The 24590-nt window shown below is 39.5% G+C and overlaps 1 long non-coding RNA gene across 2 annotated transcripts; it reads right to left on the bottom strand.

Moving 5' to 3' along the window:
* Positions 1-292: 292 nt before the first annotated feature.
* Positions 293-24326, bottom strand: LOC117676955 (uncharacterized). Of its 2 annotated transcripts, none has more exons than XR_004594583.3 (3): positions 24186-24326; positions 20059-20126; positions 293-640 (listed from the first exon to the last, which is right to left on the bottom strand). It is a non-coding gene; the product is annotated as an uncharacterized LOC117676955 (long non-coding RNA). The 2 variants fall into 2 exon arrangements; XR_015729323.1 differs by lacking the exon at positions 293-640 and adding an exon at positions 11998-12094.
* Positions 24327-24590: the final 264 nt, after the last annotated feature.

Here is a 24590-nt window from a genome sequence, read left to right as displayed (position 1 = left end):
AGTAAAGCAGCTTATAATAATTATAGCTGGGGTTACAATGGCAGCGGTTGATTTATTTTCACTGAAACAAAGCTGTAAGTGAGCACTGTATCTGGAAAAGGTCATCCATTTTTGGTCCTCTATATCTCTTCCAATCTCTTCAGTCTTCAATCCGTGTTCCTTGGTTTTTCCATTCTCTGTGATGTTCTTACATGCTGCCTAATCTGGAAACAACAGGAAAAAAAGCACTGGTCCCTGGGAGATGTAGTTTGATATAGAGGAAACAATGAAAGGGATTTGGCCCTGAACCTAGAATAATTTAATGACTGATATATCTATTTCTGTAGCCATTACATTAGAAAGACAAACTTGTTTGTACTGAACATAGGGTTCAGTTGCATGACATAGCAAACGTTTTGCTAATTATCTTGAGTGTTTAATTCTAGAGGCTCCAAGGAGACTGAAGGATTTCAGGTTTCCTTCCAACTTCCACAAATCTATGTTTTTATGAAGAATGTGTCATATTTTAACATCCTGGTTCAGTGAGTGATCACAGCTGATCTTTCATCAGTCATAGAATATCATAGCAACAGAACTGGCCTCAGAGGACAATCTTTTGAATTCTTGTAAATCTTTGAAGGTTCAAATCGACATCTTCTACCTGCAAAATCATACAGACTCCTATAAGTGGCTGAATTATGGGTGATAAAGTGCAACGTCAACTAAGTTGGGGATGTTATTCCAGATAAAAAGGAGGTAGAAATAAAATTGGTCATAACAACATCACTAGATTATGTCAGAATGTCATCTAAGCCAACATTCAGCATCATCCATAGCCAATCGGATGCATTTCAGTTTCAGTCTTAAACATGAAGGTGACACATATCTTCTATCGTCACTTCCTAGCAGCAAGTACATGCGCTATCCACATTAAGAACATAGTGTACAGCCATTGAAAATCCAGGTCTTTCTGAGTTTGTCTAGCCTCCCTTTTAATCCTCTAGATTGACGATCATTAGAAATTTCAAAAGTAACAAATTCCATCATTTTAATTATTATGTAAAATGAATACTCCTATATTTCATTTTTTCTTATCTGTTGTTTCTCTGGATGAGCCTGATTTCTAACATTGAGAAAAATGTTAGACTAAACTTATCTCTCTATATATTTTGTACTCCATGCAGAATTCTTTAAATTTCTATCATGCCTCTCTTATCTCACTCTGAAAGCTTTTAAAGGTCCACAAGTGTGTCAGTTTTCCTTCTTCAAGAAGTACTCTAAACCCATCACATCCTGTATTTTTTTTAGCACTTAAAGGCTGTGCCCTGGAGAAATATGATTAACAACAGCTCTTGAGGATTTCAGTAATCCTTGAAGGTGATGCTGAAGACTGAAACTAAGGCTTTTATCATAGCAAAGATGTGCTCTGTAAGTGATCTGTAACCCTTGCTCAAAATCTATATATGCGAGTTTGTGAGTTAGAGTTTGTGTCTATGAATAAAAGAATAAAAGAATGGATTGGAAGGGACCTTGGAGGTCTTCTAGTCCAACCCCCTGCTCAGCTCAGGCAGGAAATCCTATACCATTTCAAACAAATGACTGTCCAATCTTTTTTTAAAAAAAAACAACCTCCAGTATTGGAGCACCCACAACTTCAGGAGGCAAGTCATTCCACTGACTAATTATTCTGTCAGGAAATTTCTCATTAGTTCTAGGTTGCTTCTTTCCTTGAGTTTCCATCCATTGCTTCTTGTTCTGCCTTCAGGTGCTTTGGAAAATAAGTTGACCCCCCCCTCTTCTTTGTGGCAGCTCCTTAGATGTTAGAACACTGCTATCATGTCTCCCCTAATCCTTCTTTTCATTAAACTAGACATACCCAATTCCTGCAACCGTTCTTCATATGTTGTAACCTCCAGTCCCCAATCATCTTTGTTGCTCTTCTCTGTACTCTTTTTAGAATCTCAGCATCTTTTTGTATTGTGGAACTCAAAACTGGATTTAATATTCCAGGTGTGGTCTTACCAAGGCATTATCAAGTGGTACTAGCACTTCACGTGATCTTGTTTCTATCCCTCTGTTAATACAACCTAGGACTGCAAATGTATATGACTCCCAAGTCAATATATTTCTAGTGAAATTGATTTCACAATCTCCTGTCCTATTCCAATTTATTCTCAGGGGATTTTAAAAGTTATTATTATACTAAAAATGTGTTTCCAGAATGCATGGGGATCCAGATATGGCAGTTTTATAGCTAAAAACTGTGATTCCAAGGATTTTCTGGGAAACTTCCACAACACTTTAAAATCAAGTCTGAAAAAAATAAAGAGTTCTTGGAAGAAGAAAACAAAATTCTGGAGTGTTTTAGGACACAGAGTTGAAGAAAGTTAGGACTGATTGCCCGACATTATCTCTCTCCATTCCTTAAATACCATTAATTAAACCTTATCATCCCACAGAGCACTTAAATCACATTTACCCATATGCATTTTCTCTTTTATGCTTCAGGGTTATATGATTTTTAATCTAACAGTGTATGTATGTGTATATATATATATATATATATATATATATATATATATATATATATATATATATATATATATATATATATTTAAAGAAAGTAAGCTTAACACTTTTTTTTACTTTGATATATTGTTTGTGGTAGAACAATCCTTATTCTAATGTATGATTGATAAATGTTTACATTTGAGCACTCTCATGCAGAAGACATTTGATCATCTTGGGGCTTGCTCAACAGATATATAGATGACAGAAGAATACAAGGAGTTCTTGACTTACGACCATAACTGAGTCCTAAGTCAAGGCATCATGTGACCAGATCTGAAATTACCACTTTTTATTATTGTTAAGCAAATGCCATGGTCATTAAATGAAAGCATTTTCCTCAAATGACAATTTATTTTCCAGAAGTAAATGCCGGAAACTGGCAAAAAAAAAAAAAAAACCCTTTGCAGATATTGTGGGATACTTCAAAAGGTCATACAGGGGAACCAAGACCCAACAATGCAGTTACATGAAATGGGATGGGGACAATGTAGCTCTGAAAATGGGTCATGTGTAATCCTGGGGAGGTTCATTATAACTTTAAGCAGTTGTTAAGTGACCAGTCATAAGTCAAGGACCACTGTCCTGAGAATAAACCCTCCATCTCCTTTTTTGCACTCATGTCACAAGCACTGAGGCACTAGCCTATGACATCCCTGTTGCCCTGGAAACACCCAGTTTGGGGCAGAATGGTTTTATGTAACACTGGGCAGGAAGTTAGCGAGCCCACGTTGGAGATCCTTTTATGTCTCCAGCAGGAGCTGGAATGAAGGGTGAGAGCTCAACCCTGCCCCACGGCAGCTCTTGGGTCTCAAACGTGGACTCGCTAACTTCCTGTCCAGTGGTTCCATCCACTTGAGCCATTGTGCAAAAACGGCTTTCTCTCTGCTGATTCTTACTTTCTTTCTTGCTGTAAATTGTTACATAAAACTGTTCTCAACCTTCTAAGTAGAGAGTTAAGAATGATTAATGCATACGTGCCAGTGTGGAATGGAGAAACTGTGAACATTCATCTCTTTTCCTTTCGACAATTTCCTCTCCCATGTATCTTTATTCACAACTAAGACTCATTACATCCGATGGGACTTTCTCTGAGGTGATTTGGCAGATTTAATGGAGTGTTCTAAAAAAAAATGGCTGCTTTGGTAAAAAAGCAGGTAACAGAGGTCAGACCAAAATTGTAGAAGTAGTTAATGTTTTTTTTTCCCCTTTCTCATCTGGGTTAAGGTCATTTTCCTTGTCTAATCCAAAAGTGCAGTTCCCTATGTGATTTAATGGAGAACGTATTTCTATTTTGTAGGCCTCATGGGGGAAATTATCTGAAATGCCTCATGCCGTAACACAGAAGCTCTTAATAAGTCAAAATATGTTGCTATTGTGAATTTAATGAGCATTTCCTCTCCCTGCTGGCATTTTTAGAGGAGAATTTGAATGCTACTCAGGTGGGAAAGCCTGTTTCTGTTATTTTGTTTTTCATGAAATAATAATGTGCAATTATTAAAGAAAAGAAAGGATAGTCCAGGATGATTAGAAAAAGAAATCAACTAAATAAATAAACAGAGGAGGAAAGAGAAGAAAAAGAGACACAGCAACAAGTCACTACAAAGCTCAAATCTTCATGAGGATGTCACCATACTTGGCTGTAATGACCAGGAAAAATTCACGTGTCATAGCCAAAATCTCTGGTTGTGCTATAAACAGAAGTGGTGTTTCTCTAAATTAAAGCACCTGTTGTGGTTTGCATATTGGAGAAAAACCAGAAAGATTATAAGCCACACATTTTGCCTAAGAACACTGAGAAAAGAAAAAGCATTAAAAAAAATCTCAATCAATTTCAGAAAAGATTATTTACTTTTAATAAAAAGAAACTGTGAAATTATCTTGGGTGGAGTATGCATTTATTCAGTTATGAGATAACCAAAGGTCTGCAATAATTTTTCAGTAGAATAAAAGGAGAGGGGAGAGGAGAGGAGAGGAGAGGAGAGGAGAGGAGAGGAAAGGAAAGGAAAGGAAAGGAAAGGAAAGGAAAGGAAAGGAAAGGAAAGGAAAGGAAAGGAAAGGAAAGGAAAGGAAAGGAAAGGGGAAGAGAGGAGAGGAGGGGAGGGGAGGGGAGGGGAAGGGAAGGGAAGGAAAGGAAAGGAAAGGAAAGGAAAGGAAAGGAAAGGAAAGGAAAGGAAAGGAAAGGAAAGGAGGAGGAGGGAAGGGAAGGAGAGGAGAGGGGAGGAGGGGAGGGGAGGGGAGGGGAGGGGAAGGGAAGGGAAGGGAAGGGAAGGAAAGGGAAGGGAAGGGAAGGGAAGGAAAGGAAAGGGAAGGAAAGGAAAGGAAAGGAAAGGAAAGGAAAAGAAAGGAAAGGGAAGGAAAGGAAAGGAAAGGAAAGGAAAGAAGAAGGGAAGGGAAGGGAAGGGAAGGGAAGGGAAGGGAAGGGAAGGGAAGGGAAGGGAAGGGAAGGGAAGGGAAGGAATTATCATTTCCATCCTTCTTTCTATTAAGTAATTATAATATTCCCCTCCCTTCCCCTTTAACCATTCTTATCTACAATCTATAAATTTCAGTCTTCCATATAAGGTTTCTACTCTTTTTAAAACATAACGTTTTTTTCCCAATTTGGATCCTCACACTTCAAGAAAATCCTAACATTGGTATCATGACTGAACTTCTCTTTTGTGATTTTTAGATTGTAAACAGTGACAAAATGATGGAAAAATGTGCAACAGAAAAGTCCACCACTAAGACCCTCAACCATTTTGTTACCAATGAAGTAAGTTCAAAAACACCACCAAGAGAAATTTAATAGACAATCTCAAGCAGCCTAAAACTAAAAAGGAAAACAGAACCTTCCATCACAGGGTATAAAACATTGAGAAATTCAAGACATGGCATCAGTTTCAACTTTGGCGCATTTGTGCCAATGTTTTTCATTGGTACTATGCAATCAAAAGAGAACAGCATGGCTCTAACAATACAACACAGCCCAAGTTAATAAAAATCCTGTCTATGTCAGTTTTGGTTGTATTCAGTCCTAAATGTATTCCATCTGTCCGTGAAATTAACAAGAAAACATGTGCATCCATTTTTCTATGTATCTACCCAAATATGTGCAAAAGAATTTGCAACATTTCCTAATATGTCCATTTTATATTCAGTATTCAAGCTAAACACTCCTCTTCCAAGTGTGAAATCTAGAACTCCATGTCGTCTGCAATTTTTTTTAAAAAAAAATCACATTGCCACATAATTTCTCCTATAGTAAAATATTATTCCAAGACTTGCCAATGACATCACTCTATAAACACCTAAAAACCAGGAAATCCCAGTGTTTTAAACTTGACCAGAGAAATGAATAAAAAGGAAGTATCAGCCATCACTTTCGCCCAGACTACACAAACATGTAGTTATAATGAGTCACATTAAAAAAAAAAAAGGACTTTGCCTTTTAAGTATTAAATTCCCAATGCTTAAAAAGCGTGATGTGGGGTGGGGAGAAGAATCCCATTATTCTCCAATTAATCCATTTTAATAAATGTGTTTGGGATGGAGCTGAGGATCCAGGGGTGAAATCCAGCAGGTTCTGAAGGTTCTAGAAAACCGGTAGCGGACATTTTGAGCAGTTCAGAGAACCAGCAAATATCATCTCTGGCTGGCCCCAGAGTGAGTTGGGAATGGAGATTTTGCAGTATCCTTCCCCTGCCACACCCATCAAGCCACACCCACCAAGCCACGCCCACAGAACCGGTAATAAAAAAAATTGTATTTCACCACTGTGAGGATCTGATTCATGTCCATGGGAGGGCCTCGAGGGTGCATCTTGCATACAGTAAAAAAATATAGAAGATGGGGTGTGGGAGTTCACAATTTGGAATTTGGGGTCACGATTAAAGCTGAAGTAATTCTTTCTCCAGCTCTCAGTTAGGTGATAGAATTCACAATCATCAGAGATGGTTATCGTCACTACTATATCCAGTTGGAAAAAAAGGATTCTGAAAATAGTGGAGAACCAGCCAATCAGTGGTTATTTGTGTTATGATGGTATATTATCTTGGAATAACAGGCAGTATATCATAAATTAGGAAGAAGGCGAGGGGAAACCACTTCTGAAAAAAACCTTGCCAAGAAAATTGCAGGGATTTGTCTAGGCAGTCATCAGAAGTCAAAAACTGACTTGAAGGAAGACAAAATTAAAAATTTTGCATCATAAATACCATCTGCTAGGGAACTGTAGTGAAAAGGAGCATGTCCATGTCTCCAGCCTTCTTGATTGACCATCTGATTGTGGGAAACAGAATGGTGGACTTGGCAGGCTATTAATTAAATCTAGATCTCTTTTGTTCTTATGTTTTAGAACCATCTGTATCATGATGATACAGATGTCTGATTTAACACACATGCTTTAAAAAAAATAATAGTAAATAGGTGTTACATTGCTTTCAATCCAAATTTCTATTTAAAAAATTGGCTCCAACAAATGAGAAGAAGAACCATCAAAGGAGTAGGTAAGAAGTATGTATGTATGTATGTATGTATGTATGTATGTATGTATGTACCCTGTTTCCCCCAAAATAAGACATCTCCTGATAATAAGCCCAATCGGGCTTTTGAGCGCATGGCAATAAGGCCAAGCACTTATTTCAGGGTTCAAAAAAATATAAGAAAGGGTCTTATTTTGGGGGAAACACGGCATGTATGTATGTATGTATGTATGTATGTATGTATTTATTTATTCTGCATTAATTTGTATGGATCTCTGAGCAATAATCAAACCAATTTAAGTTTATAATCTAAGATGATTAAATTTCTCTTCATCATGGTTTTTTTCCTTTATTTTCCTTAATTTTCTTTTCCTGAATATAGGAACTGAATATTTTAACTGAATATTTTTCAGTTAAATGTCTGAATTTATTTCTATTGAACAATAATCCACTTCCAGGTGAAGGAATAAATAAGAGATAATTGTATTGACAAGGTTGACATGCAGGGCAATCCCCTTGTTGAAAGAAAAAAAGAGTGAACGATAATTCCACAGAGTAATTTACCATCAGCTATGCCAGAATGCACCCTCATTGATCTGCTGGCTGGTTTAAATTTTGACAGTGAAGAAATAAGAAAAATAGTTTGGCTGTTTCTGTCCCTGTTGTCATTAAATCAAAAGGGTATTTTGCAAAGCACTTTTTGTGAAAAAAAAGCCAATGATTCATCCAGCCACTTTCTATTGAATGAAATGTCCCATTTAAGCACCCACACCAGGCCTCTGCTGGCTGAAATGCCATAATATCCCTTAACTATCCATATTTTCCACAAAGCTATTATTGGATTAGAATGATGGATAGAAGAGAAGATATTATACCGATTCAGTTATGAACTTACAGATGGGATTTTTGATTTTTTTTATTTCAGTTTAGAACTGGATGACGTCTTTTCTACAGTGGAGGGAGGAGGAAAGTCCCAAGTAATATATCTAAATCCAAGACCTACACACAGAAGAATAGAATAGAATAGAATAGAATAGAATAGAATAGAATAGAATAGAATAGAATAGAATAGAATAGAATAGAATAGAATAGAATAGAATAGAATAGAATAGAACAGAACAGAACAGAACAGAACAGAATAGAATAGAATAGAATAGAATAGAATAGAATAGAATAGAATTTTTTATTGGCCAAGTGTGATTGGACACACAAAGAATTTGTCTTTGGTGTATATGCTCTCAGTGTACATAAAAGAAAAGATATGTTCATCAAGAATCATAAGGTACAACGCTTAATGATAGTCATAGGGTACACTAAGCAATCAGGAAACAATATCAATATAAATTGTAAGGATACAAGCAACAAAGTTACAGTCATACAGTCATAAGTGGAAGGAGATGGGTGATGGGAACGATGAGAAGATTAATAGTAGTGCAAATTTAGTAAATAGTTTGACGGTGCTGAAGAAGAAGAAGAAGAATCAAAGGAGTAGGTAAGAGTTTGTTTATTTATTTATTTAAACTGCATTAATTTGTATGGATCCCTGAGAAATAACCAAATCAATTGGTTATTGATCAACTGAATCATCTTTGAGGAAGTCTCACTACAATGCTATAATATAAACACTATTCCAACACATCAGGAAAAAAAGCTAACATGAATCACCCAAGTGAGTTAATGAATGAGCCAAAAATTCTAACATTTCATCCGTAGAGAAAATAATTTAAGTATGGTCAATCAACCTAATGATCAGAGCTCATCCTCTTATTAAACACAGTCAAGTAGATGCTTTGAATGAGAGATTGAGAGGACAAGACATCAGTGGAAATCTATAGTCAAGGTCTTTCAAGACACTAAAACCTGTCAAATACAATAATTCAAACATACTTATACAAATATTCCTTGATTGACAACAGTTGTTGTAAGTAATACAACATACTTACAGTAAGTAGTACAACTTACTTAGGGGTACTTACAGTAAGTAAGTTGTTGTAGTATTTATCATAAAAAAGACAGAAAAGGAAAAAAATTAAAGGAATGAAAAGTACAAAAAAGGGCCAGTTTAAACAGTGAGTCCTACAGATATGACCAAAAAAATATTATCTTCTCTGTCCTCTTAAAGGCAAGAAGCAAAGTGGCCATCCAAATTGTGGGTAATAAACTGTTCCATAAATATGGATTACTTCAATAAATCCCGTTTCTTCATCCTATTCCTCTAATTTTCAGAAGGGGTCCAACATAAAGACAAATGCTGGGTCTAATGGTCAGACATAAAGCAGTCTTGGAAACAGTTGTAGAGGGAGAAAAGGGAAGAAGAAGGAACCATTGTCATCATCTGGAAATATTATAAAATATCAGGTCTTGACTTAACAAATAAAATACAAGGTTGTGGCATTAACTTGCACATTTGTCCATGTCATTTTGAAGCATTAGGAATAACAACAATAGAAATGTCAAAAAGTTGGAAAAATAAGAATTATTTGTCCTCATAAGTTTTGATTCGCAAAATAATAATAAAATAATAATAAAGTAGAATTTGCAAGCTTAATTCCTATACCAGTGATGGCTAACCTTTTTGCCATCCCATGCCAGGATGGAGGGGCGGGAGGTCGTGCGCACATGTGCCCACACCCATAATTCTATGTGCCCTGCCCCCGCGCATGTGTGTGCGACACACACACACCCTGCTCCCCCCACTCCTGGCATGTGATGGCCCATTTTTCTCTCACATCTGGCTCCAGAGTCTTTCTAGGAGTCTGGGGAGGATGAAAGCGGCCTTCCCCACCCTCCCAGAGGCCCTCTACAGGCCAGAAATGGCCCGTTTGCCAACTTCCGGTGGGACCAGAAGTTGGCAAAAGGGCCGTTTTCAGCCTCCGGAGGGCCTCCGGGAGGGGGGGAGGCTGTTTTCACCCTCCCCAGACTCCTAGAGAGGCTCTGGAGCCATCTGATAGAGAAAAATGAGCCTTCCCCACTACCCCCTGAGGCCTTCTGGAGACAGGAAACAGCCTGTTTCCCTACTTCTGGTGGGCCCAGAAGGCCCGAAAAGGAGCTGAGCTTGTGTGCCCACTGATATGGCTATGTGTGCAACCCGTGGCACGCGTGCCATAGGTTCGCCATCATGGCCCTATACCATTATGGACCCGACCCATTTCTGGGCCCTATTAAATGCTGCCCTTCAAATATCCTAAATCAATGATGGGATTATGTTTGCTGTAGGAGGAGCAGGAGCCCCCATTTAGCATGGCCGTTAATGGTAAGCATCATTCAACCAGGTTTAGAAAGCCAGGTTATGCACCCTTACTTCAAATAGGCTGGGATGAGGGTAACTCAGGGGCCATTAATGCTATATACCTTAGGTCATGGGTGTCCAATATTTTCCCTTGCTTAGGCCGCATTGAATGAAGAGAAACAGTCTTGAGCTGCATATCAAATATATACAGATAGTCCTCAATTTACAATTGTTAATTTAGTGACCGTTCAACGTTACAATGGCACTGAAAAAAGTGACATGACCATGTTTCACCCTTACGACCGTTCCAGCATCCCCATGTTCATGTGATCAAAATTCAGATGCTTGGCAACTGGCATCTCATCCTTATGACCATTGCTGTGTCCCAAGGTCATGTGATCCTCTTTTATAACCTTCTGACGAGCAAAATCAATGGGGAAGCCGGATTCACTTAGTAACCATGTTACTAACTGCAGTGATTCACTTAATAACTGTGGAAAGAAAGGTCATAAAATGGGGCAAAAGTCACTTAACATTTGCTTTATTTAATGACAGAAATTTTAGGCTCAACTGCGGTCATAAATCTAGGATTACCTGTATTATAGTTAATGCATATAAATCACATAATAATATTAAAGATTTACGATATTGTTGGCCCACATTTATTAGCTGTCCAGGGCTGAATGCAGTCCATGGTCTTAGGACTGTACCTGTGGCATTTCCCTTGTATTCCTGCTGAATGACTGGTCATCAAATGAACTGGTCACAAAATTAAGGGTCAAGCTATTTTCCAAGGCACCTGGACACCAGACAATCAATAATGGATGGAAACTGAGCAAGGAGAGATTCAACCTGGAAATAAGGAGAAATTTTCTGACAGTGAGAGCAATCAACCCATGGGACAGAAGTTGCCTTCAGAAGTTGTGGGAGCTTCATCACTGGAAGCTTTCAAGAAGAGATTGAACTGCCATCGGTCAGAAATGGTGTAGGGTGTCCTGTTGGGTTGGAAGTTGGACTAGATAACCTACAAGGGCCCTTCCAACTCTGTTAAATCTGTATCTGTATTTATCAATTGAATGCCCTCCTTACTTGATTGACAAAGGTTATCTCTTTTATGCCAAGGCAGGAGGAGATTGCTCTCTTCTCAAGCATTTCAAGGACTGGGCCACAGATCTTATAGACTTCACCGCTTTAGAAGATTTAAGCAACATATATAGTCAGTAAGTAATGCAAAATGATATCTCTTGACCAAATCCAATAAATTGTCTAGGCTCATAAAACTTTTTTCTTGTTCCTCTTTTAAAATGTTATATAGCATAATATTGCTGATTCAGAGATTTGAAAAGGAGTTAAAAGGAACTTGGTCCTTAGTAGTTCAACTGCTGCAAGAACGTAACTTTACATGAAAAATGAGCTATGATTTAGGAGAGAAACAATTTAGAAACCAAAATGGGCAGTCCAAAATAAACTACCCAGACCGAATGGGAATTGAACAGTTTTTTTAAAAAATGGCAAGATGATACCTTTATGCTGTTCATCAACACTGGATGGCAATGTTATGAATTTGCAAGTAAAAAATAATAACAATAATAAACTTTGCTTCTGTAGCAACATTAAAAGATAAGAATTAACCTCAAACTGAAAGCACTTGACTTTTGCAACAAAAATAAATGAACTATGCCTTTCATGAAAAAAAAATAAGATCTCTTGAACATCCTTAATGCAATTATGGAACTAGATACATTATTCAGGATCAAGATAGCCCAGAGACACCAGCCAACTCAACTTAGAGGAGAACAGAAATGATTCCTTCTATCTGTTTTTTTTAATATATATAATTCTTTTGATGCTGCTGAAAAAAAGTACAAGTAACAAATGGTTAGTTTGCCTGCATCCAGCAAATTCAACATCTCTGCTTAAGGATATAGTGAGGGGAAAGAAGAAATAGCATGGACAGTGTCTCTATTTGAATTGGTGGGTTAAAGAATACTTCTGAGAGTGGAGATTCATAGAAAAGTTGGGAGATTTGCTACATTTTCCTATGGCCCAGCCCTGCTCTGCTCTATATATTCCTGTTTTTCCTTCAACTGATCAGATGATAACCATGAAAACCAATCAATTTCAATCTGAACAGTGTGTTAATGTTCTATCCCTCTCGTTCATCTAGCAATCTTGATCAATTATGGTTTTCTATTTGTCACATCTCCCAAACTTTGCTTATAGGGTGTATCAAATTCATAGAATATTTTTAAGGAACAGAAAGGAAGAAATGCAACCAAGAGATGGCATTGAACAGATCAAATGCAGGACCCAGAGAATTAGATGAGGCATGGTGATATGGCTCACATACACACAGAGACTAGATATTGTTCTTGTAAAATCAGATTACTTTTCAAAACTACTTTGGGATATTTTCTTTCCCTTTTACATTTTAAAAGATGGCCTTCCCAGTTGATAAAAATTAGGTGAGAATTTCTGAGAAGACATGGATGGCTTAGAAATGAAAAAAGCATGTTACATGGGCTTCTAAACAAACTTTAGTAACACAATAATTTAACTTAAAGGGGTAGGGAATACTTGTTTCATAGTTGTCCCAAAAGTGCTTTTTCAAAAGGCAACTGGACTCTATTTTTTCTTTGAAGACATTTTGCTTCTCATTCAAGAAGCTTCTTCAGTTCTGACTGAATGTTGGAGGATGGAAGGATTTGCATTCCTTGCAGTCATCTGGTCGTTAGCACTCTTTCTGGGAGTCCTTGAGGCCACTTGAGGTTTATCTGTGCCCTCAGAATCACCTGAATAGTGCAAATAGGTGTTGAACCTTCTTGGAACTGTTGAAAGGACTGTGTGGCAAACAGGAAATAGGTGGTGTCATATCCCACCCCTTGTGACCTCAACGACTCCCCCAAGTGGCCTCGAGGACTCTCAGAAAGAGTGCTAACGACCAGATGACTGCAAGAATATATAAATCCTTCCATCCTTCACCATTCAGTCAGAACTGAAGAAGCTTCTTGAATGAGAAGCAAAACATCTTCAAGGAAAAACGAAGTCCAGTTGCCTTTTGAAAAAGCACCTTTGGGCATCCATGACCTGGATGACTGAGAATCTCCATTGACACGTGCTTCATAGCTTTCAGACTCAGAAAACATAAGGATATTGTAGATCATGAAAACATTAAAACAACACAGGCGAAATATATACGGTTGCAGAATAAAACTGTTTTGAATATCTAAGCACACTGTTCAAAACCACATTTTTCAATGCAAAGTTAGAGTACGTATGATCTTAATTATAATAATCATGTCAGGAAATATGCCAAGGTTGTCTTTCATGATCAGCATGGAACTAAATAAAAAAAAAAAACATTCATTCAGAGCCCATTATTGTATTTATTGTCTTAACTACCGCATTTGTTTCCAGTATTCTCGTAAAATATCTCTCTGATTCATCTCTATTTAGGGAAGGTGCTGGGCATACATTTAAAATCTTGATTCGTGATGTACTATGGTAAATTAATTCTCCTTGCAGACTTTATGAACTAAATATCAATGTCCTGGGAAAGGCAAACACTACTTAAGACAGACTTTTGTCATAATCACGCATACATTATTCAGTAGTGCTCAGTATTACCTATAAACCGTAAAAGGAGCATTTTTATTCAGATGTAAATCTTGCTTTGTTCAAGAGAACTAGCAGCACAATCTAACATATACCTTCAAATATTCTCTTTTGTATTCAAGGTAGTTTCTAACCTTGAATATGAATCAACCAACATACTAACCAAATCAGAGCTATTTTCATTGGACAATCCTAAATTTCTACAGATCTGACAAACACGTACTTTAAAAAAACACCTCATATTCATTCATTCATCCGTTCGTTCAACACTCCCATACAGCACAGATGTCAAATTTGCGGCATTACGTGCTGTCATGTGACGCATCGCAACATTTTTTTCCCTTCATGGAGCTGAGGTGGGTGTGGCCTCACTTGACACATCTGGCCTGTGGGCCACCAGTTTGACATCCCTGTGATACAGTTATGAGGATTCACAAATCTAACAGATAAACCGAGTTGGAAGGGACCTTGGAGGTCTTCTAGTCCAACCCCCTACACAAGAAGGAGACCCTCTACCGTTTCAGATAAATGGCTGTCCAATCTCTTCTTAAAAACCTCCAGTGTTGGAGCACCCACAACTTCTGGTGGCAAGCTGTTCCACTGGTTAATCATTCTCTGTCAGGAAATTTCTCCTTAGTTTTAGGTTGCTTCTCTCCTTGATTAATTTCTATCCATTGCTTCTTGTCCTGCCTTCAGGTTGCTTTGGAGAATAGTTTGACTCCCTCTTCTTTGTGGCAGCCCCTCAAATATTAGAAGACTGCTGTCATGTCACCCCTAGTCCTTCTTTTTCATTAAACTAGATGTATCGTGGTTAAGGAAGGTTTTTAAAATGTGGCAAAATTCACTCAACTGTCTCATTTCGCAACAGAACTTTTGGATTCAATTACAGCCATCAGGCGAGGACTACCTGTAGTTTAGACATTCTGGACCCCAAATCTTTTTGAGGTTCTGTCCAACACTCCAAGAAGAGAAGACGCAATGTCTACTATATTCCTGTCTCTTCTATGGACCACAAAGAACGCAGCACACACAAAGTCTGTACAAACCTTAGTTTACTAATTAAGGACTACTAATGAGCTTTCTTAGTAGTTGCTTAAACACAAGTACAGTTTAAATCAATCTTTTCTGAACAAGGGCTGTTAATTTAACTTCATTAACAGCCAACAAGAGTCCAAGGAATAATAACTCAATTCTGAGGCACAGTCTTTCAGATAACCGTAAGCTTACTATGGTTGGCAGAATGCCTAGAAGCAATTTGCAGGAAAAATGACAAGAGAGAAGCAGGAGCCGATCAAACGTTTCTGGAGTCAATACGCGAAGGAATATGAACTAAGTTGTTTTCTACAAATTGCCTCAGTCGTCGTCATTCTTTAGGGCTAGGGGAGTGGCCAATTAGCCCCAAGCCTTACTCTCGAGGAGACCTCCTCCTGAGGAGACATTCCTGCCTTTTGGCAGCTCTGCACGCCCGTGCATTGAGAAGAGGCTCCTCGTCTTCTTCCTCTTCACTTATGGGAGCTTCTGGAGGTTCTGAAGGCCCTGGCTGGCAGCCTTCTCATCAGTGGTGGGTTCCTCCCAGTTCCGCCCGGTTCCGCCGAACCGGTAGTGGTGACAATATGATGTCACCGAACCAGTTCTGCCCCCTCCGTCCCCCCCTGCCCCCCTGCCACCTCCCCGCCCCCCGCATTATTCTTATCTATTTATTTGGCCCCACCCCCAATCTATTGCTGCCTCCTGAGTCCCAGCTGATGGCTAGAGGGAAAAAAACCTGTTTAAACTCTTGCCACGGGGCTTCAAAGAGCCGCCCTACAGCTGATCAGTGTTAAAAGAAAACAAATGAGTAGACCGGTGCCTGCAAAAATACATGAGTAGATCAGTGCCTGCAAAAATACATGAGTAGATCAGTGCCTGCAAAAATAAATGGGTATTTATTTTTGGTAGACCAGTACCTCTGGTAGACCAGTACCTCTGCTAAATCCTAAATAATTGTCACATGACCATCAAGCCACGCCCACAAAATAAGCCACGCCCACAGAACCGCTAGTAAAAAAAATTAGAACAGACCCCTGTTCCTCATTGTCTGACTCGGGTGCCAGCTGCACAGGCTGCTGGCGAATCACCACACCAGACTCCTCGCTGTCGGAATCAGCTACCAGCTGCACAGGCTGCTGGCGGGCCACAACACTGTCCCTTCAAAGTACAGTCCCTTAATTTCTTAATTTCTATGCCTTAATTTCCTTATCTAGGTAGAAGGCAGTAGCTTGCTGAAGTTCACTAGTTCTAAAAAGTCAATTAGGGCAGGACCTGGTTAATAGCCAGATGACAAACCACGAGATAATCCAAGGGATGTAAGACAAATTTAAAATAAGCGTCCTGGAGACATTTAAAAGCAAACCACTTCCATATTCTTGCCAGGAAAACTACCTGAAGGTCTCCCTGAAGACATTTGGAGTCAAGCAGATTTCACTTACTATTAATTACCTTAATCAATATACTGTTCAGTTTGTCAGTTAAGTGTTGACAATGTCATTTATCTCTGTGGAAGGACTAAGTAATTTCCTGAGGGAACTTGGCAGATCCTTTCAGCCAGATATATTCACACATACCCTTTAAAAAAAAAAAAAACATCAGCAAGCCTCTTTCAGGACAAATCCACAAAGCATCGATCTTGGCCAACTGTGGCCATTTTTCCACCACAATCAACTAACCCTGCAGATATAAGCTAAATATTAATGTCCTGGAAAAGGCAAACACTACTTAAGAGAGACTTTTGTCATAATCATGCATACATTATTCAGTAGTGCGCAGTATTACCTATAAACTGTAAAAGGAGCATTTTTATTCAGATGTAAATCTCGCTTTGTTCAAGAGAACTAGCAGCACAACCTAACATGCAAAGTAGGACAATAAATCAGGAGTCCAGTAGCATCTTTTCCAACGAGCACATTTTATTAAAGGGCACAAGCTTTTCTCAGCTGATTATATTTTTACTACCACAGACTAACAATGACTTTCCTCCTACACAATCTAAATGAGAACCATCAGTGGTGAAATCCAATTTTTTTTTACTATGGGTTCTGTGGGCGTGGCTTGGTGGGCATGGTAGGGGAAAGATACTGCAAAATCTCCATTCCCACCCCACTCCTGGGGGAAAGTTATTGCAAAATCCCCATTCCCACCCCACTCCTGGGGGAAGGATATTGCAAAATCCCCATTCCCACCCCACTCCTGGGGGAAGGATATTGCAAAATCTCCATTCCCACCCCACTCTGGGGCCAGCCAGAGGTGGTATTTGCCGGTTCTCCAAACTACTCAAAATTTCTGCTGCCAGTTTTCCGAACTGCTCAAAATTTCCGCTACCGGTTCTCCAGAACCTGCTGGATTTCACCCCTGAGAATCACCCTGTATGTCAAGTTTCCGAAAGATGGAAACTTCATGGCAACTTGAAAGCTTTGCAAGTTGACACTGCAGAGATCTCTCTGCTGGGATCATCCATGGTATATCTACCCCCAGCTCCATACAATCAGATCAGAATCTGGTGCAGGAAGTCTGCATATATGTTAACTTTTTGACCAAGATATATGAGAATAGAGAAGTTGACTGGTGTGTAATGAATCCTAGTAACCAAAAAAATAAAAACAAGAAGTGCTTCACCATAATGTAACATTTATATCCTTCACCTAAAGATATTGTCAAGCCATTATGATCCAGGAGATTCCCAAGATTATCTCTAGCTCAGATAAGGTCATCATCACTTCAACATTTAGAAGCCAACAGTCAAAGCCTTGAAGTTAGAATTAAGTGCCTTTCTTATTAAGTTTTACACTTTTTACCCCACCTTCATTATTTTTTAATCAACAACCGAAGGGGGCAAACCAGTGATGAAATCTAAAATTTGTTACTACCGGTTCTGTGGGCGTGGCTTAGTGGGAGCGGGGTAATGTGACTGGGTGGGCGTGGCCAATTTTTTTTTTTTTTTTTGCTTTTAAAACCATTTTTTACATGTAAAACCATGTAAAAAAATGTTTTCAAAAGGCTCTGACGATCCCAGGTGAGTTGCCTGATCATCAGAGCATTTAAAAGAAAAAAAGCCTCTGATGATCGCCTGGCTCAGCTGGGCATGGGAGGGGCGGGGGCAGGGATTTTTGCTACCAGTTCTCCGAACTGCCTACTCGCCCGAACCGGGAGCATTTCACCCCTGAGGCAAACATACATAATACCCCTTCCTCCTCCTATTTTCCCCACAGCAGCAACCTTGTAAGGTGGGTTGGGCTGCGAGAAAGTGACGGACCCAAAATCACTCAGTCATCTTTCATGACTAAGGTGGTGCTAGAACTCACAGTCTCCTAGTTTTTTGATCAGCACCTGACTAAAAAAAGGTCCCCGTACACAACAAATAGATGTGTTGAGAAACAGCTTTCAAAAAAAGTTTGGAGGTCCATTTGTCCAGAATGGTATAAGGTCTCCTGTCTTGGGCAGGCAGTTTAAAAGACCTCCAAGGTACCCTATTATTCCGTCTCTCTTGGTTCTAACTTGATTCAAGACAAAGAAGAAAAAAGAGACGGCAAGAAAAAGAGAGCATCTTTGTTTTCTGCATCTCTAAGTAAAAACTTTCCTCCCGCCCCAACTATCAACAACTGGGCAGCCCCTATTAACAAACTGGCAGCATCCCATAGCAAGCCAAAGTGGGCAGACTATAATCCGTTTCCATATACAGAAATATATGTTTCAATTGAGGGGGGCAATTAAAAGGCAAAATGAGAATCTGAAACCCTTAAAGACACTCATTTTGTCCTTTAGAAAAATAAATAATAATAATAATGTTGTGTATGATGTATGAAAAACAGTGAGCATTATATAGTGAGAAGGAGGCTATGTGCACACACTGTGGTGGCACAGTGGTTGGAAAAACAGTATTGCAGGCAACTCTGCTCACAGCCAGGAGTTCGGTCCTAATCGGCTCAAGATTGACTCAGTCTTCCGTCCTTCTGAAGTCAGTAAATTGAGGAGCCATATGCTTACTCCATAAACCACTTAGAGAGGACAGTAAAGCACTATGAAATGGTATGTGAATCTAACTGCTACTGCTATTTCCACTATGTTTGACCTTCCTGCTCTTCCAACTTGTTAGCTGATGGCTGGACTGCCTTTTTTTGTAAACTGGGTAAAAGGGGCAAGAGGAAAAAGCAAGAACTACAGCTCAGCATAAGTGGTCTTTCACAATTCTGCCCATCAAATGCATCATAGGCAAGAAAGTTCCTTGGAAAGAGCTTGGAAAGAGCTTTTTTTGAAGTGTTCTCTCTTTAGATTTAATGAAAAAGTGGGAAGGCCAGAGAGGTTTCAAATGCCTCTGGAAAGGATTGTAAGGGCATTCACACAGCTCATAACAAAATAGGTTACACATAATCTTGCATGAGATTTTCTTCCAAATTATCTTCTCCTTTGAAAGAATTTTTAAATCCAATTTAGATTGCAAATATATTACAAACAGCTCTGGGAAAATTCACTTTTGAAGTGAGACGTTTTTAAAATGAAATTAAAACAAAAGAACTGAATTCATAAGGAAAATGCAGTAAAAGGTTAAACTTCTGAACATCAGAAAGGTTAACATGTCCCTGTTTGGAACTATTATACAGGTTGCTAATGGTAACTTTTAAACAGCAGTGGAAATTGTCATAATGGAGCTCTGACAGGTGTCAATCTCAATACACTCCAGAGGTTGTGAAATAGCAATTCTGTGAGCAACTGCAAATTATTCTCTCAAGAGCTTCATATCAGCTCAGATAGAAAATGTTGCATAAACCAAACAGTAAGGCCATAAATCTCCAATATCACCCCTCCATCTATAACCTGGAACATCATTACTTGTTGCATTTATTTCGAAAGAAAGAAAGAAAAATATTGGCTGGACTTTTGATCCTTCTGGGAAATTGTTGTGCAAAACATTTGCTGAAACTAAAATAAAAACCTTCTCTCAACCTGTCTTTATTTCTCTGGATTCTTTTACGGCATTTTCAGTATTCAGGAGAGAATCTGCTCAACTCTTTCAACCATCTTTCATGGAAAATGAAAAATGAAGAACACAAAAACCTTGCATTTATTTCTTTCATTGATGTCAGTCCTGGGAAACTGATAGCAATGGATACACTCGGCTAAATATGATGGAAGGAACGTTTTGAAATTCTTCTCTCTCCCTTATCTTACCTTCCTTGAATTGGCTGAAGAATTCAGGCCAAACTTCTCAGAATTTTGCTATCCCCAGGACTGTTTCTCTGTTGGGAAACATATTCAGGGAAAAGTTAAGTATACTCTTTTTGGTCTTTTTTAGAGATGAAATACACTTTCATATCCTTCCAAGTGGTGGAGGAGGCAAGATAGCAGCTTCTTAAAAAACTCCTGACTTATGACTAGCCTCTCCACCTTCCTGAAATACAGTCCAGGAGGGAAAAATAGATTCTGGATATGTCCTCACAAGGATACTGGAGCCATAAATTCAGTAAAGTAGAGAAATGTACAAGGTTTGATATCTATCTTGAGAGGAGAGGAGAGGAGAGGAGAGGGGAGGATTCATTAGAATAGAATAGAGGTGGAAGGGACTTTAGAGGTTTTACAGATTAACAGATTAACAGAGTTGGAAGGGACCTTATAGGTCATCTAGTCCAGCCCCCCGCTCAAACAGGAGACCCTACATCATTTTTGACAAATGGCAGTCCAATCTTTTCTTGAAAGCTTCCAGTGATGAAGCTCCCACAACTTCTGAAGGAAACTTCTGTTCCATTGGTTGATTGTTCTGTCAGAAAGTTCCTCCTCATTTCTACGTTGAATCTCTCCTTGATCAGTGTCCATCCATTATTCCTTGTCTGGCCTTCAGGTGCTTTGGATCTAGTCCAAATCCTTGTTCAAGCAGAAGACCCTATACCCATGATGGTGAATCTATGGCACGCGTGCCACCTGTGGCACGCGGAACTATATTGGTGGGCACGCGAGCATTGCCCTAGCTCAGCTCCAGAGGGCCTCTGGAAGGGTGGGGAAGGCCGTTGTTGCCCTCCCCAGGCTCCAAGAAAGCCTCTGGAGCCTGGGGAGGGCGAAAAATGGGCTTACCGGGCCCACCAGGCCATCACGTGCCAAAAGCGACGGGAGCAGGGGGGTGTCACGTGCGCATACGTGGGGGGGGCGGGGCACATTGAATTATGGGTGTGGGCATGCACGCATGTGACACCCCCCTACACTTCCCCCGCTTTTGGCACGTGATGGCAAAAAGGTTAGCCATCACTGCCCTATACCATTCCAGACAAGTGATTGTCCAGTCTCTTCTTCAAAACCTCCAGTGATGAAGCACCCACAACTTCTGAAGGCAAGATGTTCCACTGATTGAAAAGTAAAAAGCTGGTGTAAAATAGGTGATTTCTTGGGTGATTGGACCTCAGCTATTCAGGGCTTTAAAATGTCAGTGCTATTTTTGAATGTATCCATTATTAAAATATACTTAGAAGTGTAAGGAGATAGTAAATTCGATGTGGACTAAGTTAAGTGAAATGTGTTACCGCTAAGTTAAATGAAATTAGTTATCACTAAAATCACTGAGATTTAAATATTGACTAACTGGACAAAGTGATTTCCATGGAGAAAGCTTAATTTACTTAGCTTGGATTCAATCCAACATCCAGCCATCCTTCATCCATGTTCTGCTACATTATAAATGTTCCAAGTTGTAAAGACTACATTCAGCACTCTAGAAATTGATTATAAAACATAATAACTCATTAATTCATTGCTTTTGCTTTTTTTTCCCCCTTCTTCCCGCTACTGTCTTACTGATGAATTTAATTTCTAACATAGTATATTGCAGTTTTTCAATTTCCTATAATTACTTCTAAAAGGGATTTCAGAGAAAGAAAGAAATTTAGTAAGTTAGAAGGCTGATCAGAGGAACATTCAACAAAAGGGATCAAAATTTCTCTCTCTCTCTCTCTCTCCCTCCCTCCCTCCCTCCCTCTCTCTCTTCTCTACCTTAAATTGTGAGGTGGTTGTGCAAATGGAAAGCTATGTATAGATGAGTTGCTAACCATAATTACTTCCAACCTTGTTTTAGCCATTCCTCCTCCAGTTTGGCATTTGGCATGGCTGTGAATTTACCTTCATTTTATATATGAACATGGGTGCCAAAAGGGAGAGCTTCAATGTCACAAGGTGTGAGCTGGCAGGTTCCACAATTCAAACTTAAGAATGCTTTTGGAAGGCAAGGATGTCACGGTTTTCTAAAAACAAAACAGCATCGATGCAACGTACCTCCTTCCCCGAGGCACACAGCAAATGGCACCGATACAGTTGAAAATGGAAAATGAGTCATTTTCTGAGTCACGTATTCATGCGGTGCATCCAATTCAAATAACTATTTAGATGCAGATTTATCTACCACCTTCTCCATTGGGCAGTTTGCAAAGCAGACATTAAAAATCAAAAAAAGGCCCAGTACAAAGCAAGTCCCATAAAAGAACCCCAAAATGTAACCTTAAGAATGTCAGCACAGAAGGATGCCCCATTTCCACAAAGTCATTGGGAGCAATATGATCTTCACTTTGAAAAGGGTGGAAGAATGTGCCATCGCTAAAAAGGAGTGCCACCAGACCAGACGTCTTACTCCTCTTGGGATTGGTATCAACAAGGAGGGATGTCCCAAAGGTGCTTTTTCAGCACCTTTCTTTGAAGATGTTTCGCTTCTCATCCAAGAATTTTCTTCAGCTCTGACTGGGTGGTGGGGAATCAAACATGCCAATTGCAGCAATGTGGCTGAAGCTATGCTCTTTGCAAATGCATACAACCTTGATGGACGGGGATTGCCATGTTGCTGCAATTGCTGTCTTGATGATGATGATATGATGATGATGATGATGATGATGATGATGATGATGATGATGATGATGATTGGTTAATCTTTAGTGAGATTCACAGCCTTTGAGGCTGGTTAATAACTCAACAGCTTGAGTCCTAACCAAGGACCTAGGAACTGTTAAGGTATCGTCGGAGGATGTAAGCTGTTCCGACTAAGGTGGTTTTTTGTAGAGTCAAAATGTTCAAGTCCAGTAAATTTAGAATTTCTAAATAGCGGGGTAGCCCTTTGGGGATGATGATGATGATGATGATGATGATGATGATGATGATGATGATTTTGGACACTACTGTGGGAGCAGGCATCAGAAGATCTAAATCTGGGCAGCAGACACCATGGGAACTGAGTCACATAGGGCTTCATAGGCCCAAACCAACATTTTGAGTGGAGCCAGATCACATGGGTTCCTGGGGCAGCACTGAGAGCACCAGGATTAGCTGCCGCACAATAATATAAGCCCCTACATATGGATCTATAGTGGAACTGTGAGGAGCCTCCCGCCCACACAGAAGACTGAAATATTTTCTTATTGGGAATTATAGAAAGAAAATATAAGAAAGATACAAATTATTTATTACTGCATATACTCACAGCGGCACAAATAGCCTTCGCTCAAAAATGGAAAGAGAAAGATATTCCAACGGAAGAGGAAATATTACTGAAAATCTTTAACTGCGCAGAAATGGACAGACCGTCGAGCCCGACATCAGCTCAACATGTTTGTCAGCAGGAGAGGCATCTAAGGCCAGCTGGGAAATCCACAAAAAGGCAGTGGGGATTGTTGTTAGACATTCGGGTTAGGAGTGGTGATGGGTTTGATGGGTTCTGGTGGTGGTGGTTGCTAATACTTACACATAGACTGCGGGTCAAGGTTGCCTGTACAAAACCGTCAGACGGAGTTGCAACGCCATCTGCAACTCTCAAAATGTGGAAGTATATCGGCTCGGAAAGGAGGAAATGAGGAGCAGCTGTGAAAGATAAATGTACGTGGGTGGGGTGTGGGCGCGGTCAGTGCACTGCTTTAAAAAGCACTGACAAAACCTAACATTCAGCGCTGACTTTGTTACATCCGTACTTGGCTTTTCCTTGATACCCGACCGTTGTGGATTAAAGATTGTTTGGCTGAACTCTGTTTTCCCATTTGGTGATTCATCTGAAGAGCCAGTTTTTTTGCAGGAAGGAACAAATTGGTTGGTTGCAGAGGTGGGTTTCAGCAGGTTCTGACCAGTTCTGGAGAACCGGTAGCGGAAATTTTGAGTATTTCGGAGAACCGGTAGTAAAAATTCTGACTGGCCCCGCCCCCATCTATTCTCTGCCTCCCAAGTCCCATCTGATTGGGAGGAAATGGGGATTTTGCAGTAAACTTCCCCTTCCACGCCCACCAAGCCATGCCCACCAAGCCACACCCACAGAACCAGTAGTAAAAAAATTTAAAGCCTACCACTGATTGGTTGGATGTATGAACTCCATTTCATGCACTTGCTGAATTTTCTGAGTTTGCACAAAGCACTGGATTACAATTATTCAAATCAGACACCAAGATTGAATCCACTTCCATGACAAAGATTACAGAGCATGGAGGATTTTTCTAAAAAGAAAAAAGGGCAAAATGCAAAATAAAGAAGGAGGACTAAAACAGTAGAAAGACTAGGATGCAAAGAAAACAGAAGCAGCTTAGAAAAAGCTAAAATAGCATTACTTAACTATTAAATAAATACAATCCAAAATTACTGAATGATGAAATACCAAGATATTGTAATTCTGCTTTAATGTTGGCTAAACAACCCTTAAAAATGAATGGATGGATATGTGCATGTGTGAACCTATGCGTGAAAATCATTACAAT

The sequence above is a fragment of the Pantherophis guttatus genome, chromosome 9, assembly GCF_059756535.1.
Source record: "Pantherophis guttatus breed Tessera chromosome 9, ASM5975653v1, whole genome shotgun sequence".
Taxonomy (NCBI): domain Eukaryota; kingdom Metazoa; phylum Chordata; class Lepidosauria; order Squamata; family Colubridae; genus Pantherophis; species Pantherophis guttatus.
This window is presented reverse-complemented; position numbering and strand designations above follow the sequence as displayed.